Source organism: Ornithodoros turicata, chromosome 6 (assembly GCF_037126465.1).
Source record: "Ornithodoros turicata isolate Travis chromosome 6, ASM3712646v1, whole genome shotgun sequence".
Taxonomy (NCBI): domain Eukaryota; kingdom Metazoa; phylum Arthropoda; class Arachnida; order Ixodida; family Argasidae; genus Ornithodoros; species Ornithodoros turicata.
Genome location: NC_088206.1, coordinates 21,872,210 through 21,899,575, shown reverse-complemented (window position 1 = coordinate 21,899,575; position 27,366 = coordinate 21,872,210). Strand labels below are relative to the sequence as shown.

The 27,366-nt window shown below is 48.6% G+C and overlaps 1 long non-coding RNA gene across 1 annotated transcript in view; it reads left to right on the top strand.

Moving 5' to 3' along the window:
• Positions 1-645: 645 nt before the first annotated feature.
• Positions 646-27,366, top strand: part of LOC135396413 (uncharacterized) — an 85,056-nt gene continuing 58,335 nt past the window's right edge. Inside the window, exon 1 of the long non-coding RNA XR_010423373.1 lies at positions 646-771. This is a non-coding gene — a long non-coding RNA (uncharacterized LOC135396413). The remainder of the gene's footprint in view (positions 772-27,366) is intronic.

The following is a 27,366-nucleotide window of genomic DNA, read 5'->3' as shown; positions in this document are numbered from 1 at the left end:
TGTGGATGTTGTCTTGTGGGACAACCTGTACGCTTTTGTTATGCCGTCGGTTACGAAAGCACTGGGTGATCTGTTTTTCGATGTGGAACCGTCAGTATACACCTGCATTGCTACCGGGTAGTTTTCTTCAATATGTGCCATGGCTAGTGCTTTTAGGGCCACTTGTGGTGTTTCGTTTTTCTTGTAAATCCCTGGTACTTCAGTGGAGATCTTTGGTGGGAGTAGGAGCCAGGGGGCCGTGTCCTGATAGTGTCTTTTTGCACGATGCTTAGGAAGGATGCGGTCAATGTATCGGATGGCCTTGTAGATGCTACATTTGGTGCGTTGCTTTATCTTGTCGATGAGGGGGTGCCCGCAGTGTCTTGTGAGGAGACGGATAAGGTGGCGCTCAGTTTCTTGTTTGCGAAGGGTTTGGATGGGTGGCTCTCTTCCTTCGGCAAGTACTATATCCGTTCTGACAGTTCTAGGAAGTCCCAGGCAGATGCGTAGACTGCGACTTAGGATACGTTGCAGTCTGTTATCCTGAGACGGAGAGAGATTTTGATGACAAGGGATGGCTGTAGGCTATTGTTTGCCTGATGAGGCCACGGTGCATTGCTTGAAGAGCCTTGTTGTTACCCCCACGGTATCCGCCAAGGATTCATTATGTTTGTGTAGGTTCTTGTGGATTTTTCCAGGTGTTTAACTTCGTCACCCCATGTTGTACTCCTGTTGATGGTGACTCCCAGGTATTTGTGCTTGGTGACGCGCCTTATTTCGGTTCCAGCCACTGTGAGTTTAAAGTTTTTCAGACGTTTTCCTGTAAAGGGTAAGTAGACGGTTTTGCTGGTTGAGAGGTCCATGCGCTCTATCTTGATCTGTACATAACGATCGTTATAGCTATTTTTCAAAATTCGCGCGCTTATTCCGTCACGCGCATTGGCCGTCAACCGGGGAGCACGAGCGTTTAGCGAGCGTTACGGGATAGCGAAAAGTTCAAAATCTAGGGCTCTTTTTTCAAGGAAGATGGCGATGGTTACTAGGGCATGCTGAAGTGTGTTTTCTATTGCCTGTATCTGTCTTCCACTGCTCCATACGCAGAGGTCGTTGGCATACATGGTATATTTTACTTTGGGTGGTAGTAAGCTGGCGAGCTCCGACATGAGCAGATTGAAGAGTGTCGGGCTGAGAACTGCTCCTTGCGGAACTCCTTGTACAAGTGTGACTGGGGGTGTACTCCCTTCGTTGGTGTCCATAAAGACCTTTCTGTCGAAAGATAGTGAACAGTGGGACGCTTCCTGAAGACCAGTTGAGAGATGTAAAACAGATATTTTCAGAATACCAGGACGTATTCTCGAGCAGACCAGGAAAAACGAATTTGGTGGAGCACGACATCGAGCTACTTAGTGATGAGCCGGTTCGTTCCAAGCCCTACCGAGTATCGCCGAGGCAAAGAGAGATCATAGAGAGCGAGAAAAAACGCATGCTAGATCTAGGTATCATAGAGCCCGGGGAAAGCGATTTTACATCCCCATTTATTTATTTATTTATTTATTTACTCCTCAAGGCCCGAAGGCATTACAGAGGGGAGTGGGTTATTACACACAAACACAATATACAAAGGTAATAAATACAGGTCAGAATAAGCGCAACAGTACAGAAAATACAAAAGCAATTAGATGAATAACACTAAAATAAGTCACATAAGTCACAATGAACAACATAAATAACAAAAAGTAACATTGCTATGCAGTACACCATAAATATCACAATCAATTAGAAAACTCCAGTAAAGTAATTAGTGCAGCATTGAACTTTGAATGGTCATATATGTGAGTGATGTTACCTGGAAGGCGGTTCCACTCTTCCGATGTGCGGGGGATGAAAGAATGAGAACAGGCAGATGTTTGGCAGGGAGCAATGCCAACTTTGTGTTGATAATCTAAGCGAGATGAAACACAGGAAGGAGGCGGTAACAACTGAGCGCGTAGCGCAGGAATCTGATGGTAAACTTTGTGAAATAATGATAGACGAGCAAGTTTACGCCGAGAGGCTAGTGACGGAAGTGATAATGACTCTTTCATAATGGTGACACTAGCAGCACGGCAATAGTTGTGGTTAATGAAACGTGCGGCATTATTTTGTATGAGCTCGATTGAAATGATCAAAGAATAAGAAGAGGGGTCCCATATGGACGCAGCGTATTCTAGTTTAGGCCGGACTAGTGTTTTATAAAGTAACAGCTTTAGTGAACGAGGAGCTGCGGAAAAATTCCGCCGTAAGTAGCCTAAAGTACGGTTAGCGTTGTTAATAACGGAATTAATATGGAGCGACCAGGTAAGAGAGGAAGTAATGTGGACACCGAGGTACTTATATGACGAAACATGATCAAGGGCGGTGTACAAGTAATAAGATGGAACAGGAGTATGTGAACGAGATACGCGCAGCAACTTGCATTTGTTAACATTTAAATCCATCTTCCACGTGTTACACCAATCCATAATTTTTGTTAGATCGCGCTGTAGCATGTTAACGTCATTGTCGCATGTTACTTCCCGAAAAATGACACAATCGTCGGCGAACAGATGAATATCACAAGAGACATGGGTAGTCAGATCGTTAATGTATATTGAAAAGAGGAGGGACCCTAGGACGGAACCCTGGGGAACGCCAGAGTGAACTGCAGAAAGAGGAGAGCCATGATTGTTAGCATAAACGAACTGCGAACGGCTGACGAACCCATTGATACTAGTAGAAGTGCCCGGAAAGGACGCACGACCGTGCGTAGATTATCGGAAGTTGAATACCGTTACCCGTGATCAAACGTATCCGATACCGAATATCGAGGAAAGGGTGGAGGTCGTAAGTAAGGCGAAATACATCTCCACCCTAGACCTCGTTCGCGGGTACTGGCAAGTCCCTTTAACGGAGCGCGCAAGCAGATATGCCGCCTTTGTGTCCCCGTTGGGAACATTTCGCCCAAAAATGCTCAGCTTTGTGTTAAAGAACGCTCCCTTTTGCTTTTGAAGCCTTATGGACCGCGTGCTAAAAGGGCTGGGAGATTTCGCACTCCCGTATCTAGATGATATCGCCATCTTCTCAGACAGCTGGGAAGATCACATTCGGTATCTTCGAACCGTACTGGGAAGGCTTCGCGACGCAGGACTCACGGTGCGTGCGAAAAAGTGTCAGATCGGGAAGGCCGAGGTCACGCATTTAGGGCATGTGATTGGACAGGGATATCGCCGTCCAGCCGACGTGAAGATCGCAGCTGCAGCAGAGTACCCGCGACCAACTACCAAGACCGAGCTTGAGCGTTTCTTGGACTCGCGGGGTACTACCAGCACTATATCAGAAGTTACTCCAGTATCGCTAGTCCCCTAACCGATGCTTTGAGAAAGACTGAACCGAATGTCATCAAGTGGGATGACGCAAAGGAAAGGGCCTTCCGCGAGTTAAAAGAGGCGCTCACACACAAGCCTATCTTAAAGGCCCCGGACTACAACCACACGTTCTTCGTGCAGTGTGACGCCAGCGATTGTGGCATTGGTGCAGTCCTTTGTCAGTTAGATGAAGGCGGTCGTGAAAGACCAATTTTGTATATAAGTCGCAAACTGACGGGGCGGGAAGAAGCCTACCACACAGAAAAAGAGTGCGCATGCTTGATCTGGGGGCAGTCCAAAAGCTCTCTTGCTATCTGTCCGGTGCCAAATTTGTAATTGAGACTGACCACTGCGCGCTAACGTGGCTGAAAAACATGCCCGCGAAGAATGGTCGACTGCTCCGCTGGAGCTTAGCGTTGCAGCCTTATAATTTCGAGATAAAGTATAAGAAGGGAGCTGACAATGGTACGAGGGTGGTTCCATAAGTTTTCGGCCCGACCAACTTTTAATAGTCATAGAGACGAAACAAGTGTATCACTTTTCGACATAGTCACCCTTAACTTCGATGCACTTTTGACACCTTTCAACCATCATTCTTATACCCTTGAAAAAACAGTCCGAAGGTTTGTCAGCAAAATGCTGGAAAACTGCCTCTTGCACTTCACTATCGTTTTGAAATCTCCGTCCTCTGAGATCCCTCTTCAAGTCTGAGAACAGGAAGTAGTCACTCGGTGCCAGGTACTCGATTTTTTCTATTTTAAATGAAGTGTGCACCCTGGCTGTTTGAAATGCCGCTCTCCAACCGACAAAAGCATGGAGAGGGTTGAGGGTGGTGCTCCGGACCTCCAACAGATCTGGACTGTAGGGTGGGTGGTGGATTTCTTCGAAGCCGCACTCCTTCAGTGCAGCCTTGGCAACAGAAGCCATGTGGACAGGGGCATTGTCCTGGAGCAACCGGACACCTCGACTCAACCTGCCGTGCCTCTTTTCCTTGATGGCGTCTCGCAGTCGGTGCAGGAGTGAAGCATAATAAGTCGCATTCACTGTGGTGTTCCTCGATGAGGAGGGTCCCGTGACAATCCCAAAATATTGTTGCCATGATCTTCTTTGTGGATTGTGTGACCTTGGCTTTTCTTGGGGGTGCTTCTCCTGGTTTGCGCCATTCCATCGACTCCTTTTTCGAAAGGGGATCATAGTAGAGCACCATCATCCCCTGTGACAATTGACTTCAATATTTCTTCCCCGTTCTCTTGACAGAGCTCCAAAAACTCTTTGGCACAGACGACGCGCTGTTGCTTTTGAACTGACGAGAGAAGTCGTGGCACCCATCTCACAGTGACCTTTTTCGTGTGAAGGCCCTCACCGATGATGCGAAAAACGGTTGTTTTGGAAAGCCCCAGCCTTTCTGAGATTTCCTTCACCTTCAGACGCCTGTCGCTCAGCACTTCCTCCTCGACAAGAGACAAATTTTCTTGTGTCACCACTTCCACTGGACGACCATCGCGTGGATCATCTTCAATGGACTCTCGCCCCAGTCGAAACTGCTTAGCCCAGTCTTTTACGTTGTGTACGACGGAGAGGCTTCCCTGTACACGTTGTCCAGTCGCGCTTTAATTTCTTTAGGCGGAAGTCACTCTTTTGTTAAGAACTTTATCACAGCGCGGTACTCGATTTTTTCCATTTTAAATGAAGTGTGCACCCTGGCTGTTTGAAATGCCGCTCTCCAACCGACAAAAGCATGGAGAGGGTTGAGGGTTGTGCTCCGGACCTCCAACAGATGGCGCCACACGTCCTTAATCGCATTTTCAAATTCGCGCGGATTTTCTACCTCGGGCCGGAAACTTATGGAACCACCCTCGTAACGCTGACGGACCTAGTCGCTCTTTTTAGTTCAGAAGACGTGCTCTCCAAGTGGACCAAATTCTGTAAATAGCTGGGGGAATGTTTGCATTTTTGCATTTGCGTGAAAAGGATCCCGCATGGGCGCGCTTTGACAGACGACTGTCTCACTTTGGGAGGTTTGGCTGTGATCTGCACTGATGGGACATATTCTTGATTAATGGGGGTAGCTGGGAATAAATCGTAGGACTTGTCCTTATGTTGTTAAGTCTGACAGACGATGCGACAAAACCGGCACTTGTCTGTGTTGGGATTGTGGTTTGGAGTGGTCGATTCTGTCACTGTTCTACCTTTGCTGTGTGCTCATTCTACCTGCAGTTACTATATATAAGTGGGTTGCCTTTCGAACAAGGAAGACAGCAGGGAGGTCTCTTGGCCTGGTCTATTCGACGCCAAACACTTCTGCAAATTGAAAGCACGGCAACAGAGCATCCAATTACTTCGTGCCACGATCGGACGTCCTGGCAAATAAAGTGCGCTTCTGCGATTCTGCATCAATCTAAAGGAGCAAGACAGAAGATCGCTCCTTTTCTTGATGGACCACCCGGCGGCGGGGTGATGTTACGAAAGAGCCAAGGTGAAAAGAATAGAAGTTAAAGGTCCTTCGAACCTTCGGCTAGACGACAAGGACGCACACCTGCCAGATGCATTTAATCCCCATTGAGGAATCTGCACGATACCAACCAACGCAGAAACAAAGGCCTACTCCAAGTTGGAAAGAAAGGGACGCAGTCTAAGTGCTTCCGCAGCTCCAAGGGATTTCTGGGAAACCGTGGTGCCATATCCAGCGAAGGTCAACGGTGGCTCCTTTGTTCAAGCCTTTAAAAGCGCTGCGCGCCATTTTGTACTGCTCACTCGCACACTGACATGTCACTGTAAATAAACTTGTATAATTTTCCTTCCCTGGCTGCGTCTGCTCGCTACCACGTCGACTCGGAACCCATGTCGCAACACCACTGAAAGCCCAGTGGAAAGCCAGTGAAGTATATTAGGGAAAAAAAAGCCGGAGTTTTCTGGCTGCACGCATAGCATATGTTTGTAAGTGCTCAAACGTCGCCATGCCAGTACTGGACAGCTAGCTGTTTCGGCCTTATTGGGCCATCATTAGCAGTACGCAGGCAGGCAGCATTTGAGTGGATGGCGTCAGAAGGTCACGCAGCACCGTGATTACTCCCGTTCGGGTATGCTAACTCACCACTGAAAGCCCAGTCCAAAACCAGTGAAGTATATTAGGGGAAAAATAGCCGGAGGTATTTGCCTGCACGCATAGCATATATGTTTGTAAGTGATCGAACGCCGTCACGCCAGTACTGGACAGCTGTTTCGGCCGTATTGGGCCATCATTAGCAGTACGCAGGCGGGCAGCGTTTGAGCGGATGGCGTCAGAAGATCACGTAGCACGCGATTACTCCCGTCAGAGTGTGCTAACTCACCACTGAAAGCCCAGTGCAAAGTCAGTGAGGTATATTAGGGGAAAAACAGCCGGAGGTCTTTGGCTGCACGCATAGCATATGTTTCTATGAGCTCAAACGTCGGTCGCCACGCCAGTACTGGACAGCGGTTTCGGCCTTATTGGGCCATCATCAGCAATACGCAGGCAGGCAGCGTTTGAGCGGATGGCGTCAGAAGATAGCTCTGGCGTCAGAGGGTAGCTCCGGCTATTTTTCCTATAATATACTTCACTGACTTTGCACTGGGCTTTCAGTGGTGAGTTAGCACACCCTGACGGGAGTAATCACGTGCTACGTGGTCTTCTGACAACACCCACTCAAACGCTGCCTGCCTGCGTACTGCTGATGATGGCCCAATAAGGCCGAAACAGCTGTCCAGTACTGGCGTGGCGATGTTTGAGCACTTATACAAACATATATGCTATGTGTGCAGCCAAAGAGCTCCGGCTATTTTCCCCCTAATATACTTCACTGGCTTTGCACTGGGCTTTCAGTGGTGAGCACACCCTGACGGGAGTAATCGCGTGCTACGTGATCTTCTGACGCCATCCGCTCAAACGCTGCCTGCCTGCGTACTGCTAATGATGGCCCAATAAGGCCGAAACAGCTGTCCAGTACTGGCGTGGCGACGTTTGAGCACTACAAACATATGCTATGCCTGCAGCCAAAGAGCTCTGGCTATTTTTCCCCTAATATACTTCGCTGGCTTTGCACTAGGCTTTCAGTGGTGGGTTAGCACACCCTGACGGGAGTAATCACGTGCTACGTGATCTTCTAACGCCATCCGGTCAAACGCTGCCTGCCTGCGTACTGCTGATGATGGCCCAATACGGCCGAAACAGCTGTCTAGTACTGGCGTGGCGACGTTTGAGCACTTGCAAACATATATGCTATGCGTGCAGCCAAAGAGTTCCGGCCATTTTTCCCGTAATATACTTCACTGGCTTTGCACTGGGCTTTCAGTGGTGAGCACACCCTGATGGGAGTAATCACGTGCTACGTGATCTTCTGACGCCATCCGCTCAAACGCTGCCCGCCTGCGTACTGCTAATGATGGCCCAATAAGGCCGAAACAGCTGTCCAGTACTGGCGTGGCGACGTTTGAGCACTACAAACATATGCTATGCGTGCAGCCAAAGAGCTCTGGCTATTTTTCCCCTAATATACTTCGCTGGCTTTGCACTAGGCTTTCAGTGGTGGGTTAGCACACCCTGACGGGAGTAATCACGTGCTACGTGATTTTCTAACGCCATCCGCTCAAACGCTGCCTGCCTGCGTACTGCTGATGATGGTCCAATACGGCCGAAACAGCTGTCTAGTACTGGCGTGGCGACGTTTGAGCACTTGCAAACATATATGCTATGCGTGCAGCCAAAGAGTTCCGGCCATTTTTCCCGTAATATACTTCACTGGCTTTGCACTGGGCTTTCAGTGGTGAGTTAGCACACCCTGACGGGAGTAATAGTAGTAATGACTGGACACAGGCTGCCGCCAACTCACAACTTCGTCTAAACACAATTTAATTAGCAATTAGAGCTAATGGGGACCCCCTACATTAATCAGCACCCTCCAGGGAGTCATTACACTAATTGGGGAGCATCTATCTCGTTTCCAGACCAAGCTGTGATTTGGTGGCAACCTGTGTCCATAAAAAAGAAAAAAAAGAAGAAAATGAGATAGAAATAGAGTGGGGAGAAACAATTTATTCGAAAATGAACGACGCCGTGGCGAAGAAACCGCTCCGAAACGACCGAGTGACCAGCGCCCGCCATGTTGGTAGTTGGCGACGGGCAGTTGCAGATATCGACGACAGGTGGCCACTTAGTTGCAAGGCATCACACCAGATCGCGCCACCATCATAGCTCTATGCGAGAAAGACAGAGAACAACAAGATACTAGCGGCAGGTAAAAATGGCAACACTGCTAAACAAGTCTAGGCCTAACCACAGCGTCACAACACTATTCAGCTAACACAAGGCGGGAACCACTGGGCACACATCGCTAAACATGCGTCAACATGAAGAAAAGACTTGCTCACTGCTAAACAAGTCTAAACATGCGCGTACGGCAAACGTGCGATAAAAGGCTTAACACGAGCGCGGTCAAACAACGTGCAAACATTGGCAAATCACTCGTTGGTCACCGCTAAACAAGTCTAAACATGGGGGCACGGCAAACATGCGAGAAAAGGTGCGCGGTAAAACAACGCGCAAACATCGGCAAGTCACTCACCTTTTTCCCCGCGGGGCGGTGCGACTGCTCCATCCGAGAGTCAGGCAGAAACTGAGCGGGCCATCATCAGCAATACGCAGGCAGGCAGCGTTTGAACGGATGGCGTCAGAAGATAGCTCTGGCGTCAGAGGGTAGCTCCGGCTATATTCCTATAATATACTTCACTGACTTTGCACTGGGCTTTCAGTGGTGAGTTAGCACACCCTGACGGGAGTAATCACGTGCTACGTGGTCTTCTGACAACACCCACTCAAATGCTGCCTGCCTGCGTACTGCTGATGATGGCCCAATAAGGCTGACACAGCTGTCCAGTACTGGCGTGGCGATGTTTGAGCACTTGAGGGACTGCGGAGCAACCGAGCGCACGTCTGCTCTCCGCGACAGCCAGCGAGCAACCGACTGGGACGCCGCGCCGCGGCAGCTACGCATACGCGCGCGCGCCGTCTGTCCACCCGACAGCGGGTGGTTTCGGTTTCACTCTCTGCTCCTGCTGCTGCGCGCGCGCGCGTTCCTAGCGGCGACGGGTGGCTTCTTCGTTTCGGTTTCGCTCTCATTTCTTTGCGCTCGTTTATCTGTATAAAGGCACCGCGCTCGCGTCATCATTCTGACCGAGACGTGGAAAACGCCATGTGTGATTTATTCTCCTGCGTTTCTCGTCGTTGTCATCAGAAAAAGACAAAAACGAAGAACTTCACGAATTTATTCGCGGCATCGTGGAGGAAGCCTTTCAAATCCTTCACCTGGAATGGTTGCAAGCACATCAAGAAATGTGTCAGGACCAGATGTAGACGCTCAACCACATCTTAGCGGCAGACAGACTGACGAAAAAGAAGTCCAACTTTAGCCTGGATAATCTGTATTAGGAACGCAGTTCCGATCTAGAGGACGACGACCGTCGTGTAAATAAAAGTGATGCATTTCTCTTCGAGTCTCAGTCTCTTCTTTTTCTTCGTGCAACGTGTACGCACACAACATGTCTTCCCCCGAACCTTTTCGTTTCCGTCATCCTTTTCGCTGTATCTTAAGCCGGGTGTCGAACCGAAACGTTTTTCGTTCCAGTTTTCATTCCGGTTACATCATAAACGATCCGGTACCGGTTCTGCTCCGGAGCAAAAAAATAACAGTTCATACCGGTTTTTAACCGGTTCCACTTCTGCTGGGAATATTCATCCCCACAAAAAAAATCAAGGTTACAAAATGTAAACCTGTTTATTCCGCACACATGGTATTTAATATTAATAGACAGCTGTGAAATTGGTAGCTCCTGTAGGTTACTGTCTATCTTGAAGCGCATGCTACAAACGGACTTGTTTGTTGTGATGTCATACGTAAAGTACTTTCTTGCTGGGTTGGAGCAACCGTGTCCCATCCGAATGTCTGTTGCTATTGTCTAGCCAGCAAGCACCACCGCACGAGTGCGACGCAAATCGAGGAACATCACAAACGCGCTCGACGGCTCCGTTTTATTTTCTTCGTGTCCTGTCCACAAAAGCGTTGACACTTCACACGGGCTTGCCCTCGTGTATACGTAAATCTATTCAACTTAGCTGCTCTCAAACAAGGGACGCGTTGCGCGACATTACCGATAAAGAGGCCGTTATGCAGCCCCCTTAGGTCGCTGTTTAGTTGAGGAGAGTTTGGGGGGATCAAATTAAAGCGAACACTACGGCACATTGCTAGAAAATCATATGTACCTTTAAGTCTGTGTGCGTGTGCGAACGATAAACCTTTACAAAGGGAGCCTAAGGGTCATAGTATACCAACATACATTCCACCGTAACCGTAACCCTCCTATAGTATCCATGACATGACTTCAGAGCACACGACGTCTGTTTCATTCGCCTATCCGTAGTCCAAACCGGCGAAGTTTTTCCTTGGACCGAAAACCGTTAAATATATTTTTCGGTTTCCCTCCTGAGCGAAAAAAACGTATGCAGTTTCGATTCCGTTCCGGTTCGCACCAAAATAGTGGTTGTTTTCGGTTTTCGGTTCCGGATTTCGGTTCCGGTTTTCGGTTCGCTCCGACACCCTGATCTTAAGCCGTCCCTCCATGTGCGGCAAATCTACTTTCGTTGTGAACGTGCTGAGGAAGATGAACGTCGTGGTGGACAAGTCTTCATCACAAATATTCTACGTGCAGAAATATGCTTCGCCGAGCATGCAGGACGAATTTGGGGACTCCGTAAAATTTACCAAGGGGCTACCGCGAGAGTGGGACACGTCGCGCGCTACGCCGATCGTCGTCGACGATCACATGAGGAACGCCGGTTCCTTGAAGGAGGTGAACAATCTTTTTATTTGGGGTTCTCACCACGCCAACGCGTCGATCTTCTTACTCGTTCAAAACATCTTTTTCGACATTAGCCATTTTAGAGCTATATCCTACAACGCCAGTTACGTTGTCCTGTGGCGCACCGTGCACCAGATGGAACATTTCGGGCAACAGCTATTTGGCAGAAAAAGACTGGAATATTTTCTGGACGCATATAAACAAGCGATGTCATCGCCCCACGCTTATTTACTCATGGATCTTCATAATTATACGCGCGAGGACCACAGGTTGCATAGGAATATCTTTCCGGGTGAACTTCAATATATCCACACTCCGAAATGAATCTCCGCCCTCACCTCACTTTATTCAAAGTACTCTCCACTCTACCCCCTCCGCGCCGTCGCGCCGTCTTGAGACGTTCTTCCTCATCAGACATGAAACACCTCTCCGAAATTTGCCTCAGTGTATTGAACGGAAAGGTGGCTCTAGCTCCAGACACGTTCGCGCGTTTGAAGAAGCACAAACGCTTCATACGACGGCTCGCCTACAAAAAGATTCACAAGAATCCACAGCGTTTGAAGCGCTTTCAGCGTCTCAGCAGCGAGGACAGGGCGTTCTTTCGTCGGTGGTTTGTCTCCTGCTTTCCGCCGTGTTGAACCTTTTCGCCAATAGCCAAGAGAATTGAAGTGACCACCTCCTCCATCGGGAACATCCTTTCCTCGAAGGAGAGTGACGACGTCAAAGAGAAAATTCATACTGCAAGCACTGTATCGCATTCTCAAGCAGTACAGATTCGACCCCTACGACAATAAAAACAAGGCGTCCGACGCTACAAATGACTGACTATTCGCTCCTCTCCCCAGAGGTGGACGAAGAGGAAGCGGAAAGGGTCGTATCGGAGTTAAAGAAGGTTCTTTCCTGGGATCGCGAGTGTCTCCGTGCCGGGCAAGCCCATCAGGCACTCCTCCGTTTACGAACTCGTCAATTATCAATCAATCAATCAATTTATTTACTCCCAAGAGTCCCTCGGGAGGGCGTTACATGGGAGGAGTGGGTTACAGGAAATAAAAAAAAAGCGACAAGGATCATTTTAAACAACACAATAACAACAACAACAACAACGAAGAAAAAAAAAGAAAAAAAAAAGAAACCGAGCGTAAAAGGTATTTGTTGCAACGTAAGACGGGAAGGTCCACGAAAGAAGGTCCACATGTATTCCACCTTCTCTCCTGTAATCAAGGCATCGCAGGCACTTTACGCGACAGAATATTCCGCTATTTTAGAGTGACCAGAAAATACCACTTCGTTTCCGCGCTTCCCAAGATCGTGCGTGACTACAACAACACCAAACACAGGACGTTGGGCATCAGCCCGTCCGAAGTCACGCCCGAAAACGAATTGGAGCTGTTCAATAAGATAAATGGGAAGCCCGTCGTACCCTCCGTGAAAAATAAGCTCAAAGTGGGGGATAAAGTGAGGGTCCTGCTACATAGAAAAGGTTTTTATAAGAGCTCGGAAGGGAGTTGGTCGCCTCAGATTTTCACAGTCTGACGCCTGAGAGACACCTCCCCTCCCGTCGTGCACCTGGAAGATTACCGGGGTAAGGAGGTGGACGGATCTTTCTACCCCGAGGAGGTACTCATCGTAACCCGAGACGCCAATCAGCCTTGGCCAGTAACGAAAGTGCTGAGAAAGAAGCAAGTGAACGGTCAGAGCTTCTCCTTGGTTCGCTGGTTCGGTTACGACAAATAACACGACAGTTGGGTTCCGAGCAGCGACGAGGTCAAGATTGGGAAATGACGTCAGACATCTACGTCCACCTGCTCTCGAACGCCAGCATGGATAAGTTTCCCTCAAATAAACTCAACGCCTTCACGGTAGGTTTCGATAGTCCGCGTCAGCTCTCGAATCGCTATAAAGTCGGTCTGATGGATCTCAGCATAAGCAACAATTTTTTAAATATCGGGTACGAAAGGCAAGATGCGAAAATCGAGGTTTCTTTCGAGGACACGGTCGAAGCCAGGAGAACTTTTCGTGTCACCTCGGATCTCGAGAGGGATTTGGGAAAAGCCCTTTCGGAATTTAACATTTCTTTCGCGTAAAATAAATCGCGATACGACTTCGTCTTACCCGTGGACGTGAAAGCCGTGGAATTGGACCCTTGGCTCGCACAGGCGCTCGACCCCTCGCTAGCGTCCCGCGAAGCAGGTCGTGCGGTGAAGCCTCCCAAATTGAGCGAACGCAAAGCCACCTCCATCTTATTGGAGCACGCCGCACCCGTCGCTTTCGGCGACGTCACTCTGAATTCGGTAACACACTCAACGTAACGAACTACGTAACCAACTACGTAACACACTCAACAAGTATTTCCAGATGCACAAGCTGGACGCCTCGCTAGAATTCGCGGATAACGTCTACTATCTGAAAACGCCGAAAGGCTTGCACTTACCGGAACCCTTTGTCAAGCTGCTACATCTCACACCGGTCGAGGGACACGGAGAAACGCTACGCGTCTCTCTCCCCGTAGCGCGCCAATTTTCTTTCACGGTCAAGACGAAAATTCCTCGATCTTTGCAAGTACATCTGCCTTCCGGCTATTATGCGACGCCGCAAGCACTTCTGGATGCGATTAACCAGCGCGTAGGCGAACGCGCGCGCTTCAGCTTCGACGGAACCGAACAGAAATGTAAAATTCGGCTTTCCGAGGGCACCTCCACCCTAAGACTTTCCGAGTACCTGGTCGTGCTTTTGGGCTTCGAATCGCGTACCGTGTTCACGGGGGAGGAGGAGGATGCCACGAGCTCCGTCGAGGTACATCTGGAACCCCCGTTTCACAACATAATCGTCTACACGGATATCGTGGAATCCACGTACGTGGGGAGCGGGAAGAAAACCGATATCAAAAATACTACCCTTTTATTACGAGAAAGACAAGCACGTCGTCACCTACACGTTAGATAACATCCAGTATTTTAACCTGTCTCAAATCGAAATTCCCTCAGTGACGATCGTTTTCGCGGACGAAACGGGAAGACGTTTGCCGCTGCGGTCCAGAGGCAGAACCAATCTAACGTTGCATTTCAAATATGTACCATAATTCTCCCAAAATAATTCCCGTGTACACGGGGCCCCTTTTCCAGCGAGGGGGCGGTGTGTTGAGCAACATATCCAAGTTTATCGTTCCCATCTGGCAGAAAATAAAACCGATCGCCAAGAGAACGTTGAAGCGCTTGGCGCGGAATTTGGCCGATGGCGAAGGAATATCGCGCGCAGTAAAAAAGACGGCCGTAGCAACGGGGAGAGACGTGCTGGATTCCATGGAGGGCTCTGGAAACAACAACAATGGAAAGAAACGTCGCAAAAGACAACAAAAGCCGCCGACACATGATGCACCTGCAGATATCTTTGGTATGCTGTGAAGGTCACACATCCGCTGCGCGCTCCGTCCATCATGACGTCAACGAAAGGAAAAATACAGACGCAACGGTCACTGCATCGTCTTACGAGTGACGTGATGATATTCGATCCCCCTTCCATTCAATACGGCGTGGAAGATACTTCGTACCAACTCTTTTATCCGGTGAACGGGGTAAATAGTTTGTGATCGAATTTTCTATTCAAAATTTACAAAGGGCACACTTGGATCTCTACGGTAGCTTCGTGTCTTTGACCGCGCGCATTGTTCGCGACGACGGGGAAGAAATGGACGAGAAAGATGTCGTTTTCCCAATAAACCATCTGTTGAGCGGCATGTTTAAGACGGTCACCGTTTATGCGAACAACAAGCTCGTCAGTTCCAACGAGTTGTATGCCTACAGGAGTATTTTGAACGTCGTGCTTCATTCCACACCCCTGGCTCAAGCACCAGTGCACGCGGCTGGACTCTATGTCGAGGACGACGAACATTTAAAGAACGATTACAACGTCTCGTCTCGCGGTCCGAAACAACGTTACGAAGCGACGAAGGGTGGAAAATACTTTAACATGGTCGGTCAGATCAATACCGACCTGTTTCAACAGCCGCGCCTGATGGTACCTGCCGTCGAAATTCGCGTCGTTTTCCTGTTAAACAACGACGAATTTAAACTCATATCGGTCCCCAACGACAAGAAAACGTACAATTACGAGGTGGACATTAAAGAAATGACGTTACACTTGAAAAAGGTGACGCTGGCACCTTCCCTGTTTTTGGAATACGAGCGGCGGCTTCAGACCACGCCAGCCATCTACGTGTTACGTGGATTGGAAACCAAGGTGCGGAGCTTGAGTGCCGGGAGCTTGGACGCTCACTTTGAAAACGTTTACCCCGAAAGGGTACCTTCCAAATTATGCGTCGCCCTGCTTGCCACGTTTGACTTTCTTGGCGACATCCAATCGAACCCCTACAAATTCCGCCATTACGACCTGTCTCATTCGATGCTGTCCGTGGACGGTCAGCAGGTGCGAGCAGAGTACGACTTTCAGAACGCCCTCGTCAAATTCCCTACTTTAACTTCTTGCAAGAACTGGATGAAAAACATTTCAAGTATGGCTACGAGCGATTTAAAACGAACAGGTTCCTTCTCTACTTCAACTTGGACGTGGACAAGTGTTCTTCTCCTTCGCATTTGAAGGAGTGGCGAAAAGGAAACGTTCGCCTGCAATTACGCTTCGCTAAAGCCCTTCCACAAGCGGTCACCGCCCTCTTGATTTCCGAGTGTCCCAAGCTCATGTGCGTCGACAAGGACTGTACGGTCACCTTCCCATAGAAAAGATGTACGAGAGCGACATCTTGGAACTTGTGTCCCTGAACCCCCTCGCTTCCTCCATGCTGAAGGGCATTTGCGCTTCCAACGAAGCCTTCGTTTTAGGCAAGCCCGGCTATTTAATCATCAATACGGAAGAGCGAAGAAAGCGCGGGCAGCACTGGGTGCTCTACCTGAAAAACTACGACGGGTCTGCCGTGTTTTTCGACAGCTACGGACTTACCCCCATCGAAGCAAACCTTCGAAAGACTTTACTAGTGGACGAGTATAACGACCAGTGTATTCAATCACCTTTTTCGCCTTACTGCGGGCTTTTTTGTATCTACGTAGCCACGCGCATGTCGAAACGCTACAGCTTGAAAAATTGTGTATCCATGTTTTCCTGTAACCTCGAACAGAATGACGAAACAATAAAACGTCTCCTCGTGAGCGAACTCGTTTCGTAAAGTTGTCTATTTGTTTTTTTCACGACATACACAGGACGCTTGCGAGACGATCTTCCAACGTGCTGACCCGACGCTCGTCGTCGCCGGTCACCGTGACGTCGAGGGATGTGTGGAGAAGCCAGTAGCGATGGACGATAGGACGGTTGAAACCCGCGTTGATGAGACACGGGTCGACTGTCTCTACTCGTCTATACTTTTCCAACAGCTCGAGCTTGTAATCTATGAAACGCTTCATTTTCTTTGCAATCTTCCCACTGACGGTGAACAGACGTAAGGGTATCGTCCAGGGGCGCCGGAACAGGGGGAGCGACGGCTCCCCCACATTTACGAATGGGGGAGCACGGCTCCCTCAGTGTCAGCCCCGCGTCGTATTCTTCTACGTCGTAACGGAAAGGCCCGTGCATGTGTTCTTTCGGCGGCGATAAATTTAGAGAGCAACAAACAGAGAGCCTACCACTGTCACTGTGCGGAGACCGTTTGAAAAGGGTTACATACCAAAGGTGTCAGGTTCACAGGGTTCTGGATTTGACCATGGCAAGGTTTGCGGTGCGAAGTGCACTGTCGAGGTTTCGAAGTGCAATAAATCAGTCCGAAAGTGTGTACCGGGAGGCGCGAGCATTACCAGACTCAATCCACGGGGTGGGGTGGGGGGATAGAGGCGCAAACGGGAAGCGCGAAAGGCACGCAAGACACAAGACATCTGGGGGAAATAAGGATACAAAGATACCACCCGGTTGAAGGTTGCTATAGGGGCGGTTTACCAGGTGCAGCCACAGATTTCAGTCGGTTGTGGCCAGGGTGCCCACTTCGAGCTGACGTGTGAGACCTATAGTACGACAATAAGTGCAATTGACTAAGACGAAACGTCGCACCGGTGTTGTGTTCACGTGTCGGATTCCAACGGCAACGTCGAGGGAGCGCCATCAAGTTGTCGCCTGCAGAAGCGTTACATGATTATCAAACGCCATAGACATCGGAGAAGCCCACACCTCTGGTAAGAGATATGTATCGCAGCTTGTTTGTTGTCTTCATATTATGTATATGTTCACTTGTCATAGTAAAATATTCTAGCTGTTAACGGGATTGCTGGCTCCTCACTTTCCACCGTACTGATGTCCAAAACTACCTGCTGTTGTCATTTACCCGGCTTTTCCTATGGAGTCGCCCTGGACTGATAACGACAGCGTGACACCCAGTCAAAGAGCTGGGTGTCAAAGGGACACATTCTTGCTGAGCTCCAGACCGCCCCAGGAAAGTGTGGTTTCTTCGCAGAAGGCTTGCGGATCAGACGATATTCGCTTCTAGTCGCGGCACGCGTACGTGCTGCGACGACGGTTCGCGGAAGTTCCTTACACATTACTTGTCATAGAGGTCTAGGCACTGCGCAGAAGTAAAAAAAGCCGGACGCATTGAACTCATACCAACTAGCCCACCACCAAGCGCTATTTAATTACAATACTTCTGCAATGCTATTTTAGATGTACTGTACAAATATGCAGATGTCGTTTGCCTGGAGCATGTTTACAGTTTGTGTAGCAACCTTGTATAACGCCAGCATGAGCCCTCAAGGAAAATAAGTGATGATGATGATGATGATGATGATGTTTATGCTAGCACTTTTTTTCGCTCCCCCACAGGAAAAATAGTTCCGACGCCACTGGTATCGTCTGGAGAATCGAGTGAAAGTCTCCCTCGCAGCTATCGCCATGAATATAATCGCGTAATCGCAGCAAGTCCCGATACATTCGCGTTTGCACAAAGGTTGCAAACCTCTGCTCGAGCGTCATGACTGAGACAGAATGACAGTAGACAACCATCTTTATTGATGATGAGAGGTTATACATGAATTAGTCACCAGCTTTGGTTTCGTAGCCGGGAAGACAGCCCAAATACGGACGAAGGCTCGAGTCTAACCAATGGCTGGGTTTTCTCGACCAGAGTCCACCGCAACGACAGGTGGTCAGCTGATCGCCGATCCGCAAAAAGAAGGTCTTCGGAGGAGGCTTGAAGGTTAGGACCAGGGGTAGATCTCCCGTCAGTAGCCACGACGTAAGTCGTAAGAGTAGCCAGTAATCTGCACGAAACGAACGTGAGAAACACGTGTTTTTTTTATCTCAAACACACGTACAATCTTCTTCAGTCACAGAGTGACACTGATGGTCCATCTTCTCCATCTTCTTTCAATAGTCGAAGTCCTTCGCAACGTACGTCGAACGGTACCGTCCGACAGCCGAGAAACGGGCGAATCAATCGGTCCGTCCAATGCTTTTGCTCTGAAAAAAATGTGAACGATTATAGAACGTATTAGAAAATAACGAGGAAGCGTACCTTTGGACCACAATCCACCGCAATTGGTGCAGAAGAAGCGGGCGCTGCCAATCCCGAAGTATGTGAGGCCTGAAAAAACCGACTTCACGCGCAGCAAAAGTGTTGTAAACTGGAAACAAAACTTTTCAAACACTTCGACGATGATGACGTCATTAGTATTACTTACGAGGATCTACCAAGCTGATCATGATGGCACGAGAATGATGATCAAACGTTCGCTTCGTCATTTATAGTAAAGCTTTTCCTCTCACTCTCTATGACGTCATTGAACGTGTTTGGACGTGTTCAGACACGGGCGGCGAACCGTCGAAGTCGTCCCTGGACACACACTTGTTCCTCTCTCCCTCTCTATGACGTCATTGAACACGTTTGAACGTGTTTGGTCGTGTTTGAACAAGTTGTGACGAGTGTAGACACGAACCCCCAAGAACACACTGTCATCCCAGGGCTATCTTAAGGTTGTCAGATGGGGACAGGTATGGCATCCCTAGGATGTCAAAATCTGATCCTCAGAATGTCATAATACTGCCACTTTGGCATATGAGATGACGTCCCCGAGGCTGTCCCTCGCCCATCCTCAGGGACCAATTTAGGACAGTTTAAGTACACATGAAGGACAATGCTTTCCGTCAATTCTCTGCTTTGATTTGTTTTATGTATTTTGCGTTTTCTGGCACGCACATCCGCCAAGTGCTTACACAAGTTGCACCGAATTGCAATGACACCAAATTTATAGGAGCGTTTTTGTTGTTCCTGTGGGAAACAGAATCTTGTGAAGGACACCAAGTCTGAGAAATCCTCGTAAGGGTGGGACAAGCCTTAAGCTTGCCCACTCAGAAACTCACTCCGAAAGGTACTATAATTCTCTCCCGAAGCCGAAACAGATACCATTTGTTGCTTATAACGCGTCCCTCCGTAAATACGGGAGTCCTGCTCGCCTGCTACGCAAAACGAAGGGTGAGCTCTCAATGCTTCTTTCGATTACGCAAAGAAAAAATACTCAAAGCGAGGAATGGATTGAAGTATTAGGTTTGCCTCATTCCAAAATCTATGTTTCTTACTCACGTTGGTTTGAGACATTCAGGTAGAAACTTTGAAAGTCAAAAGTAGTGCGACAGAATCGCGCGTTTCTGTTCTTTCCACGAAAAATCGTTCATGTATCATAGGCAGTCATTCCTTTTGGCGGCAGGGAATTTTACGCTGGGCCACCCTTTATTTAGGAAAAATCTCAGTCAGGTCCCAGGATCGGCCCAAAAACAAAACAGATGTGTTTAGGGAGTCTGAGCAGGTAAACTAAACAAAATACTATTTCTCGTCCCCCTAGCTACCCACAGGGACGGGCACAGGACGTACCTGAATGACTCTTCACGGACAGTCCGCGAGTGTTATCCTCAGGACGTTATGGGGATACACCTCGAAGGACGAGGACACGATGACACTGTGGGGACATCCTGAGGACCATGTGTGTTCTTGGGGACCCCGCAATACGAAAAACGTCACGCAGTACGAATTAGACTCGTGGTTAGTGTGTCGCGTCCAGTGTAGGAAGTTCCTGGGTTCGGATCCCACACTTGGTCTTCTCGTTGTCATATACAAGTCGGCCCAGAGTGTTAGTTAGACATTAGTGTAATGTTTTATTCAACGTCGATGGTATCATTGTCATATGCGACATCGCAAAGAAAAAAGGCGCGAAAGACGGAAGGTGGGGTGGTCAAAGTACAGACGGCACCGTCGCAATGCGAGGAGGAGGAGAGCGGTGTAGCGACTATAAAAAGTGCGCTGGTTGTACGATGATTGATCGAAAGCCCACGAGGGGTATTCATCCACGACGCGAGGCGTTTCGTGGAGCAAAATGTAAGTTCACCGCCTCTGCTGTGAGAGTGTGTTCTATGTATGACATTGCTTTTCAGGAACCAATAGCCGCTGTCACCGCATGACACTGAACACACACACACACAGGGACTCATCCCATCCTCATTCATCACCAATCTCAAGCGTTTCTTAACTGAAGGGAAAACTGAGCATTGTTTCGTGAGGGGGAATCTCGTACTGATTTTGTTTGACCGCAGTGCCGCGCTGTCTCGTGTGTCAGTACGACCCGATCGATGCCATGCTCGTGGCCATAGAAAGAGAGCACGAAGCTAGAATAGAGAATCTTGGTAACAGCTCAGTCGTCCTTTCAGATGACGACGACGACAGAGTCAGTAGTCCGCCTTTCGTAATACCTGAAACGGACGACGACGAACCCCTAGATGGGCACGACAGTGCACACGAGCTGCTCATGTGGTAAGGGGATCAGTCGTATGCAGATTTCATTCCTCTGTCTGGTAGGGCTAGAGATGAATCACCAGATGCGAGCCCAGAATTTCGAAACGAAGCTGAGCCTGTCCAGGGACGCAGAATCGTTGAATTACGAGAACACGTCGTACAGAATCAACCCTCCGTCAAGGAGAGACGATTCCTTCCTTTCTTTGTCACAGATGAGGCATTTGACGGAACGGCTACTAGGTACACGCTTCTCTGTTCCCCGCACGACGACAACGTCGACGATTTGCGACTCTATCTACCGAGCATAGCTACAGCAATCACGCGCGTCCTCGAAGCTTATCCCATGCCTTTCAAATTTTGACTGTGCTCGAAGGTTAAGGTGCTTATGGTTAAGGACGGAGCCGACGGGTTGACTTCTCATCTCCTTCACGTGAACCTTCACATGAGAGTGATTCATAACTGTCAAGAAATCGAAGCCGCGATAAACGCTGCCATCGCAGAGTCCTCGCAACGTGTAGAAAACTATGCGAGAGAAGGGTCTGGTTTCACCTCGAACGACGTCCAATGTGTCGACTTAAAACTAACGCGCTTAAAACCGAAGCGGATTCGGTGCACGGTCGAGCTTCCAGAAATGTTGAACAGAAAAACAAGGACTCTCACAAATGTCAAACTCCCTCCGAATCACGAAAACGAGTGTTTCAAGCATAGCGTGCTGGCACTCTTACATCCTTTGAGGAATAAACCAAACGATTATGCCAGATACCGCAAATACATGAATCCTTCAAATCCAGAGACACGCGTAACGTACTGGCCGCCCTGCTTCCCAGTCACATACGTAGACATTAGCCTGTGGGAGAGAAAAAACAAAATCTCCATGTACATCTACGTGTTCGATGAGCAGACGAGTTCGATATCTACTGGACGGGTTCCCTGCATGCTCCATAAAGATAAAGTCCATCTGCTCAAGGTTAGGCAGCATTTCTATGGCATTAAAAAATTTAGCATTTTCATGGGACGAAGTGACTATTTTTATTGCGAGAAATGGACGTCCGGTTATGGGACGAGAGAGGCATTGCAGCAACACGAACGTCTGTGTCGAGACGTAAACGAAGTGATTCTCCAAATGCCAGAAGCATGGGAGAGTGTCTACTTCAACAAGATACAGTACATGCATCCCTATCCCTATTTCGCGGTGTTGGACACGGAAAACACGGTCTTGGAAAAGGACGCACTCGTTAAGGACGCCGTGAGTGTGCACAGGGTGAGCTCGTACTGCATCGTTGTAGTGAGAAGTTGGGACGGAAAAATACTAGGCCTAGATGGCTATTTGGGACCCAACGCGGCAGAGAAATGCTTTCTCTCGCTCAAGCGATTTAGCAATCAAATCGATAGGTTGAACCGTTGTCCCTCACCGTTGGTCATGAGTATGGAAGACCACTTGCGACACGCGAGCGCTACACACTGCGAATTTTGTGGAATCGAATTCAACCGACATACGCGAAAGGTGTCGCATCACGACCACACCCGCTTCGTAGAGCCCGGTTCTTCTAATTTTGTCGCGACGCTGTGTGATACGTGTAACCTTAAATGTCGTAATACCAAAGAACCCGTCGTGTGCGTGCACAACCTGCAATACGATTTGAGCTCCCTTCTCCGCCACATGCACGTTCTAAATCTGGGCGAACCGTGGATCCTAGCTTCGAGCTCGGAAAAGAAAAGAGGGTTCAACATTGGCGATCTCCATATCCGCGATACCACGCAGTTTTTCAACCTGTCCTTGTCGAACCTGGTGGAAACCCTCCTCGCCAGCGGTGGCGAGGGCATGTTTCATTGTACCCGTCAAATGTATGGTGACCGTTTCCGGCGCCTCCTCAGGAAGCGCATTTACCCGTACACCTTCGTCGACAGTTTCGAAGCGTACAATTTGCCCACACTACCGCCAAAGGAAGCTTTGAAAAGTGACCTGAATGACCAAGAGATCACGGCCAAGGACTATCAGTACGCCCTCGAGATTTTCTAATTGTTCGAATGTAAGAACCTCAGCGGTTACACGCGTCTCTACGTCACGCTCGACGCTTGTCAGCTCTGCGACATCATACTGTATTTCAGGAAGATTGCGCTAGAGACGGATGGGATGGATATCTTACGTAACATGTCCCTCGCCAGTTACGCGTGGAGCAGCACTCTGAAGCTCACCAATGTCAAATTCGAGCTCATGAGCGATCGCGAGATGTACGAAACGATCGAGAAGGGAATCAGGGGAGGCATTTGTAACAGCTTCCACAGATACTGTCGGGCTAATCACGAGGGGTGTGACGATTACGACCCGCAGCAAGAAAACACTTTTATCCAGTACCTCGACGTGAACAGTTTGTACCCATACGCGATGACTTTCCATCTCCCGACAGGTGGTTTTGAGTGGGTCGATCCTTCGAGGTGGAGCGAGATCGATTTTCTCAACATTCCTCACGATTCGGAAGTGGGTTACGTCTACGTGGTAGACTTGTCGTATCCCGAAGAATTGCACGCTGTCACCAGGGATTTTCCCCTAGCACCCGAACACAGTTGCGTGGACGAGAACGAACTCTCCCCCTACCAACGCCACCTGAAAGATGCGGTGTCGCTGAACGCCCCTCCCACAAAGAAACTCTTGCTGACGTGCTACGACAAAGAACGCTACGTCGTTCGTTATGCATTGCTCGCTCTGTAGGTGAGGTTGGGCATGAAAATAAAACGTGTTCACAGCATCCTCTCGTTCTGTCAAGACAACTTTTTGCGAACCTTCGTGCAGAGAAACGTTGCGTTGAGGAACGCCGCGACCACGAAATTCGAGCGACTTCTGTACAAAACCATGTCAAACAGCACGTTCGGTAAGTCGATACAAAATGTGAGACGCATGAAAATGTATGCTATAGCCTACGACAAAGAAAGCGCGCTCCGAAAAGCTAGCTCAGTCGACAGTCAGCATTTTCACATTCTGAGTGATAAGTGCATCTTGTACAAGATGAAACAACGCCGCATCAAATACACGCACCCACTTTACGTGGGCTTTGCCATTCTAGAGATATCCATAGTCCGAATGTACAGCTTCATCTACGAGTCGCTCTTTTCTCGCTTGACGTGTCCACTGCAATTGATCTATAGCGACACGGACAGCATAATTTTTTCTCTCACGTGTGAAAGCCTGGAAGAGCAGCTGATGAAGATTGAGAGTGAGTTAGATCTGTCTTCCTATCCACCGGACCACCCACTTTTCAACGACGAGCACGCGAATCAGATGGGGTACTTCAAAGACGAGACGGGAGGCGGAGTTATTCTGGAAGTCGTAGCCATCCGAGCGAAAATGTACAGCATTCTCTTGGCTGGGACACACAAACAGATCGCGAGAGCGAAAGGAGTTGAGAAAGACGTGGTGAGGAAACATTTATTGCATGAAGTGTACCGAGATTCTCTGTTCAATGAAAAGGCGGTCTCTCAGAAGCAGTGCACCATCCAGAGTATAAAGCAAACGATGTACACCATTTCGAGACTCAAGAAGAGCTTGGTCCCCTACGGCGCCTTGGTCCCCTACTGCCTTTATACAGATAAACGCGCGCGCGCGTGCGTAGCTGCCGCGGAGCGATGTCCCAGTCAGTTGCTGGCTGGCTGTCGCGGAGAGCAGACGTGTGCTCGGTTGCTCCACAGTCCCCGCGCCCGCTCAGTTTCTGGCTGGTTGTCGCGGAGAGCAGACATGTGCTCGGTTGCTCCGCACTCTCGGATGGAGCAGTCGTGGCAGGGGAAAGGGTGAGTGATTTGGCGCGCTCCTTTTCTCGCATATTTGCCGTGCCCCCGTGTTTAGCGGTGACCGCGTTTGACCGCGCTCGTGTTAAGCCTTTTCTCGCATGTACAGAATTGTTTAGCGGTGAGCAAGCCTTTTGTTTGTGTTGACGCATGTTTAGCGATGTGTGCACAGTGGTTCCCGCCTTGTGTATAGTGTTGAGGCGCTGTGGTTAGGCCTAAGCGATCGCTGCCCCTAAGCCTTTTCCCCGATGTGTACTGCTTTCTCCGTGCTGTTTAGCAGTAGCAGTTAGACCTTTTCTCTCGCATGCCTAGACTTGTTTAGCAGTGCTGCCATTTTTACCTGCCGCTAGTATCTTGTTCTCTTTCTTGCATAGAGCTATGATGGTGGTACCATCTGGTGTGATGCCTGGCAACTAAGTGGCCACCTGTCGTCGATCTCTGCAACTGCCCGTCGCCAACTACCGACATGGCGGGTGCTGGTCACTGGGACGTTTCGGAGCGGTTTCTTCGTCACGGCGTCATTGATTTTTGAATAAATTGTTTCTCTCCACTCTATTTCTATCTTATTATTTTATTTTCTACCTATTTTTTATTTACACAGGTTGTCGCCAACGCACAGGGTGGTCTGGACACGACTTAGATGCTCCCTAATTAGTGTGATGACTCATTGGATGATGCTGATTAACGTGGGGGTCCCAATTAGTTCTAATTGCTAATTAAACGTGTCCAGAAGCCTTGTAGCGTTGCCGACAGTCTGTGTCCAGTCATTACTACTAATAACTACAAAATCGCCGTATCTACAAATCGCCGTATGGTCATCAAGTGTGATTGTTCCCGCGACGTTCGTGTTCAGCGCTCCTTTCATTTCACGGCGAAAATCTGCGCGCGGGCCTCAAACTTTGTCGTGCCGACGGTGACGCGCGTCAGTCGCGAGCAAAATCGCTCCATTCAGATCGGGCTTCAGGTTATATATGCGTCTTGCTATCATAGATTGTAACAGCAGTTAGTGCAGTTTCAAATGACTGCAGCGTTATTGTCGTCCTAGTTGGCACTTTCATACGGTCGCAGAGCGCCGGAGTTGGAGAAACTATGTCGAAATATTAACACGTCCCACTCCTCGATTATCGCCGTCATCGCACGCGACCATGATTCTATTATATATCGCTGACAACCACAAATCGAGACCGAAAAACGCATTCGAGACGCAGGTTTTGGCTATGCATGCAATGGGACGGTAAACAGCGATGTTAAGCTCAACTCAACAAAATTTCAATATTTAACCGTAATTTCACCGAACTGTAGGCCTCATACGAATGTTCAGAGTTCGTTAGCAATCCACTAAAGCCGCGACTGTGCTGACGATGTATGAAACGTACCGCTGTCGCGGGATTCACTGGGGTGGTACTTTAGAATGGCGGCTGCCACACAACTGCGTACTAGTTTCGGTTTCGGTTACCCAACGTATAGCAACGCATTCGCTAATGAGCGTACCTCGGAAGCTCAGCGCGTCGCTTTGCAGCTGTTCTACTATGCATGTTCGTCGCCGCAACGTACAAATTCCAGTGTGCAGCAACAGCTTTGTAATAAGCTGCTATGATCAGCGATGGCCAGTAGTTAAACTACTAGTTAAACTACCTGGTTGTAGTTAAAAAGTAGTTATCAACTACTTGCAGAAATGTAGTGGCAACTAGTAGTTAAACTGCTATTTTAAGTACAGTAGTTAGGTTATTGGAAAGACGCCAACTACTTCCGATTTTGCCGCAAGCTTTACGGCACGATTGTGCTTCCGACTTTTACCTTGTGCTGCTTGTTTGATGAGAACGGAGGTGCAGAGCAATTGTGTCGTGCATGTGTACTAGATCTTCACTTTTAATGCTTGTCTAATGAAGCCTAATTTTGCTGTGAAATAATTCTGCAACTTAGTTTATCGCGTAGGCACAGAAAGAATCCCGCCACAAGCTTTGTATTTGACGATCGTAGCAATGGCTTGAGCCAAAGTTTATCATTGCTTATGATTCATATTTAGGTGTCTAAGAACACTACAAGTGATTGGTGTTGATGGACAACGTTAAGTAGTTATCGACGTAGTTAAACTACATTGCAGTAGTTAAAGAAGTAGTTTTAACTATTCCCCTGAAAAGTAGTTGAACTACTAGTTAAACTTCTCAATCGCAAAGTAGTTCGTAGTTATAGTTAAACTACTGTAGAAGTAGTTAGTGGCCATCACTGACTATGATATTCGAAAAAAAATCGAATATTCGAAAACTTCGAATATCAAATTTTCGAATACGAATACGAATCGAATATCACAAATATTCGATTCGTATTCGAAATTTCGAATATTCGCACACCTCTAATTATAATGCATTGTACCTGAAAACGAATGCCCTATTACATGCTGATGTAATGCAGCACTTCCGACGCCTGTGCTACGACGCGCGCGGGTTGGAATTGCTTCATTGCGTTTCTCCGGCATCCTATTCGTGGCAATGCGCCCTAAATTACACACAGGCAAATTTGGAATTGATCATCGACGAGGACATGTACCGGACCATAGAATCGAGTGTTAGAGGTGGGCTCTGT